Source organism: Gavialis gangeticus, unplaced genomic scaffold, assembly GCF_001723915.1.
Source record: "Gavialis gangeticus isolate Ggan-Ray unplaced genomic scaffold, GavGan_comp1, whole genome shotgun sequence".
Taxonomy (NCBI): domain Eukaryota; kingdom Metazoa; phylum Chordata; order Crocodylia; family Gavialidae; genus Gavialis; species Gavialis gangeticus.
In genome coordinates this window covers 36,063,787-36,069,330 of record NW_017728994.1, presented here as the reverse complement: position 1 = coordinate 36,069,330, position 5,544 = coordinate 36,063,787, and positions in this window count along the sequence as shown.

Sequence of the window (5,544 nt, the reverse complement as noted above, 5' to 3'; positions counted from 1 at the left end):
CAACTCCTGGCTGCTCAAAAAAAAAAGAAAAAGCCCCCCACTCACCAGCTGCTGCCAGGCGGGGGGGTGCAATCCTCGCTGCCCCCCACTGCCCCACTCTGCATCAGGGGCTCTGCAATGAGGCCCCATCCCTGCCCAATCTCCTAGCCCCCCTCCCCCCATGGCTGCCCTGCCTGGCTCAGCTTCCCATTCTTTAAAAAAAAGAAGAAAAAAGCCCCCACTCATTGGCTGCTATAGCAGTTGTTGGGGCTTCTGGGGGCTTGTGGCAGAGCCCCCATGCTACGTGGGGCAGTGGGGGGTAGTGGGGATCACTCCCCCATGCCTGGAACCAGCCAATGAGTTTGGGCTTTTTTTTTTTAAAGAGCCGGGAGCTGGGGTTAGGTGGGGTAACCATTGACAGGACTGGGAGAGTGGGCGGGGGATGGGACCTGTCTGATTCGGAGACTCAGCCGATTCAGCAGTGGCCAAATCTTCAAATCAGATTCAGCCAAGTTGATTTGGGGCAGTGATTTGAATCACTGAATCAAATCACTGTCCCCCAAATCGGCCAAATCTGAATCTGAAGTGAATATTAGCCACTTTGTACAAGCCTACTGTGTAACGGTAGCTTTTGGCAAACACACAGTTTAGGATTCTATTTCCCTCTCTGGTGAAATGTAACAGCTGTGGGTGGCTACCTGATAGCAGTAAAATTCTGGTGGAAGTGCGCGGGGCCTTACATGTCCAATAGCTTAGTGGTTAGGATGCTTTCCCAGGGAGCAGGAGGACCAGTGTCTATCCCCCTCACTCACCTGGGGGACCAAGGCTGAAGATGCATTTCCTCCTTCCTAGCAAAGAGCCCTAAGCTGCTTATCCACTGCTCCTTACATTTCATATTTTTTGGGTAAACATAAGTGGAAAAATTCTGTTCGGCTGAGAGGGAGGTCCTAGCCTAGTACCCAGGGCACTTTCCCTTCTAAGGCAGCATCCACATCATAGAATCATAGAAAATTAGGGTTGGAAGGGACCTCTGGAGGTCATCTAGTTCAATCACCTGCTGAAAACAGCACCATCCCCAACTAGATCATTCCAACCAGAGCTTTTTTGAGCTGGGCCTTAAAAATCTCCAAGGATGGAAATTCTACCACCTGTCTAGGTAACCTGTTCTAGTACTTCACCACCCTCCTAGTAAGAAAGTTCTTCCTAATATCCAACCTAAACTTCCCTTACTGCAGCTTGAAAACATTGTTCCTTGTTCTGTCATTTGCAACCACCAGGAACAGTCTAACTCAATTCTTTCTGGAACCACCCATCAGGTAGTTAAAGGCTACTATCAAATCCCACCCCCCGTCTTCTCTTTTGCAGACTAAATAAACCCAATTTCCTTAACCTCTCCTCAGAAGTCATGTGCCGCAGCCCCTGAACCATTTTCATTGCCCTCCACTGGACTCTCTTCAACTCATCCAGATTCTTTCTGTAGTGGGGGGGCCCAAGACTGGACAAGGTACTGCAGGTGTGGCCACATCAGTGCATAATACCTGGGAATAATTACTTCCCTTGATCTGCTGGCAGTGCTTCTACTAATACAGCCCAGTATGCTGTTAGTCTTCTTGGCAGCAAGGGCACACTGCTGACTCGTATTCATCTTACTGTCCCCTATAGTCCCCAGGTCCTTTTCTGCAGAGCTGCTGCTCAGCCAGTCAGCCCCCAGCCTGTACCAGTGCATGGGATTGTTCCATTCTAAGTGCAGGACTTTGCAATTCTTCTCGAACCTCAGGACATTCCTTTTGGCCTAATCCTCCAATTTGTCTAGGTCACTTTGAATCCTAGTCCTACCCTCCAGCGTATACTACACCGCCCAGTTTGGTGTCATCCACAAACTTACTTAGGATGCAATCCATTCCATCTTCTGTTAATGAAGATATAGAACAAAACCTGCCCGAGGACTGACCCATGGGGCACTCCCCTTGATACCAGCTGGCAACTAGACCTTGGGCCATTGATCACTGCCTGTTGAGCCTGATAATGCAGTCAGGTTTCTATCCACCTTACACTTCATTCATCCAACCTATACTTCCTCAGCTTGCTTGCAATACTGTGGGAGACCATATCAAAAGCCTTGCCAAAGTATAGCACATCCACTGTTTTCCCTGCATCCATAGAGCCAGTCATCTCTTCATAGAAAGCAATCAAGTTGGGCAGGAATGACTTGCCCTTAGTGAATCCATGATAACTGTTCCTGATAACCTACTTCTCCTCCAAATGCTTAGAAATGGATTATTTGAGGACCTGCTCCATGATTTTTCCAGGAACTGGGGTGAGGATGACTGGTCTGTAGTTCCTTGGATCCTCCCTTTTGATTATTTTTCCTTTTGTTAAACGTGCCCTTTTCCAATCATCTGGGACCTCCCCTGATCATCACGAGTTTTCAGAGATAATGGACCTGGATGGAAGTCTTGACAGTGAGTAGTCCTGCCTGGACAGACACCTCACAGGCAGAAGCAGAGGAAGAGCTGGAAGTGGCAGTGGCTCTGGTATTGTCACATCCTCCAGACATCTCTCTGGGGCTTCTGATCTGCTGCCTCACACTTCCTGCCTCTCTTTCCCTAGCACATGTTTCTTGAGCCTGAATGGTTCCTTTTTACCTGTAAACCTCTTTTCTCTCAGCAAGCTTACAATGAAGGAATGTGAGAGAGTTTTCAAGCAAATTCCCTAGCAAACTACCCCTTGCTCTGGACTCTAGTTAAACAAGAGGCTTAAGTCTTGGTCTATCTGCTGAGTTTTAGCTGCTTAGAATAAAACTACATAGGTTAGTTGGTCTTAATTTCATATAAAAAGAGAGAGAGAGAAAAATCTTATCTTACAGGTTTCCCTTCAAAGAATGGGGTGGCAAACTGCCCTGTTTGCTCTCCCTGGTCATTTAGAGTAGGCATTTTCAAACTTTGTGGATCAGTGTACTCTGGGTAGCTGGTCGAGAAGGCAGGAGTCCCTCGGCGGCTGATTGGCGAGTGAGGGGCTGGTGTCCCTCATCAGTCAATCAGCAGTGGTGGAAAGTGGTGGAAGTGCCAGTGGCATCATGTGCCGCTGAGAACCCCCTGAGGCTATCCTGGTTGAAAACCCCTGACTTACAGTGTCTCCTTATATACCACTCCTGGGCCAGACCTGGTTAGGCCCCTTTGTTAAGGGCCCTTTTTTAGTGCCTTTTGCAACACCCAGGCAGCAATCAATCAGCAATCACCCCTCTCAGCTACTCAGAGCACATGCCCAAGCTCACAACCCACCAAACAACACTAAGCAAGCCCCACACACAGGCAACCCTGGCTCAGTTATCTTCCCAGAGCAGGATCTGGTATTTAATGTCTAAATGTTTAAAGAGGATTTTGGGGGAAGAATAAGTTGAAAGGAATGGATTGGATAGGGATAAGTAGAAGGATTCTAGGCAAGAGTAATTAGTAATGTGTATCCAATCCTTTCCAAGAAGAGAGACTAGCAAGAGACTGACTGGGAAGCTAGCCACTGCAGCCAGTACCTTTGACACGCTGTTGCTTCCAGAAAGACAGCTCACAAAAGGCAGAGAAAGGCTTCACACAGAGCCTTAAATGCTGTTTCTACCTCCCTCCCCCAGACCACTGTGACTGGAAGGGAACTCAGGGAAAGATCGGAGTCCCTGGCCCGCTACAGAAGTCAATATCAGAGCAGTTTTTCCTCCCTGCAAGACCGCCTTCTGAATCGCTGAATCTTTTCCAAATCAATTCGGATGCTTCAAATCAATTCAGAGCTTTTAATGGGCCTCCCGATTTGATTTAGATTCGATGATTTGGCCACTGGATCAGGCCAAATATTCTCCGAATTGAATCGACAATCAGCTTCGCACACCCCTCATATATACACTTAATCAGCCGGATCCCCACAGAATCACTCTGCCCACAGCAAAGCAATCAATTGTGAGATGGTTGCAGTTGAGCCCCTGTGGAGCTGTGCTCACTCTGCCTCAAAAGAGACGTAGCAATGCTGTTATCTGGTCAGACGATGGAGTCATTTGTCAAGCCCTCGGGTGCAGCTGCTCCTGAGACAGGGGTTTCTTTACCTTTCCAATCTTTCCTGGATGCCTGCAAACAATCCCACCAGCCCCAAATGCTTCCCCAAGGCATCTCCCCTGTGTTTGGCACCTGGAGTGCCCCTTCTTGGCTGTACTTTATTGATCTCTCTGCTGGAGCTCCCACAAAGCCAAGATTCCCCGCTACTTTCTTTAGCTCTCCCAGAGAACCCCCTTCCCTGATTCCCTCCCAGTGAATCCCTGCACCCAGTGAACTAAAGAGTGGGGAGAGGAACCGGCTTGCACAAACCCTGCTGGTTTAGTAAAGGATACCAGGCAATTCTGGGTACTCAGTAATTTATGGCTCCTCTGCCCTGAGTAGCAGCTCACTCGGCAACAATTCTTCTGCCAGTAGTCCTCTCAGAAGTACTTTTCCCAGTATCAACCCCCTTCAGAAGCAGACCTTCTGGGCTTGCAAGCCCTGAGCAAACCCTTCAGCACCTTTTCACTTGCATGCCCCTGGTTCAGCCACTATCACAATGGTTGTTGTGTATTAGTGAACACTGAAATTTCAAAGGTCAGAGATTTAGTTCAGAGCCAAAGTTTTAGATGCAATGCTAGGTGTTGCTGGCAGCACTCTAAACTAAACAATAGAGATGGATATACACGTGTGTTATCTAGACGTGGAGAGTATGCAAAGCTTAATACCTCAAATTTTCTTTGGACTGTAAGTAAGGCTTACATCTTTAGGGGAAATGATCTTTCTTTTAAAAAGGTCTATGCTAGTTCAGCTTGGAAATGATACCAAAATAGCCTTTTGGGGTAGTATTTTTTGCATTTCTGCTTTAAATTGCAGACAAAGTCAGGAAGTGCAGAATAATGATCAAGGGAAAAAAATAGGCATGTTCAAAGCTCAGAAATATCATACTCTGAAATCCCTGTGCAACAATGCAGACTGAGGGATGGATTTTCCATTCATTTAAGCTTTATACAGGTATGGCTCCATATTAGTCCTCATTTACACTAGTCTCAGTGACACCAAGAATCAGGCCTTAAATGTTTCTGCCTAATTCCTGGAGATCAATCTTTTGCCTGGTAATGGCTATAGTTTCATAGTTTCATAGTTAGTAGGGTTGGAAGGGACCTGAGCAGATCATCAAGTCCGACCCCCTGCCATGGGCAGGAAAAAGTACTGGGGTCAAACGACCCCAGCAAGGGGTTTGTCTAGCCTCCTCTTAAAGACCCCCAGGGTAGGAGCCAGCACCACTTCTCTTGGAAGTTGGTTCCAGATCCTAGCTGCCCTGACAGTGAAGTAGCACCTCCTGATGTCTAGTCTGAATCTACCCTCTGCCAGCTTGTGACTGTTATTTCTAGTCACTCCTGGTAGTGCTCGGGGGAACAGGGACTCCCCCAGTGCCTTCTGGTCTCCTCTGACTAGTTTGTAACAGGCTACTAGATCTCCCTTCAGCCTTCTCTTGTAGAGGCTTAACAGGTTCAGGTCCTGTAGCCTGTCCTCGTAGGGCCTGCCC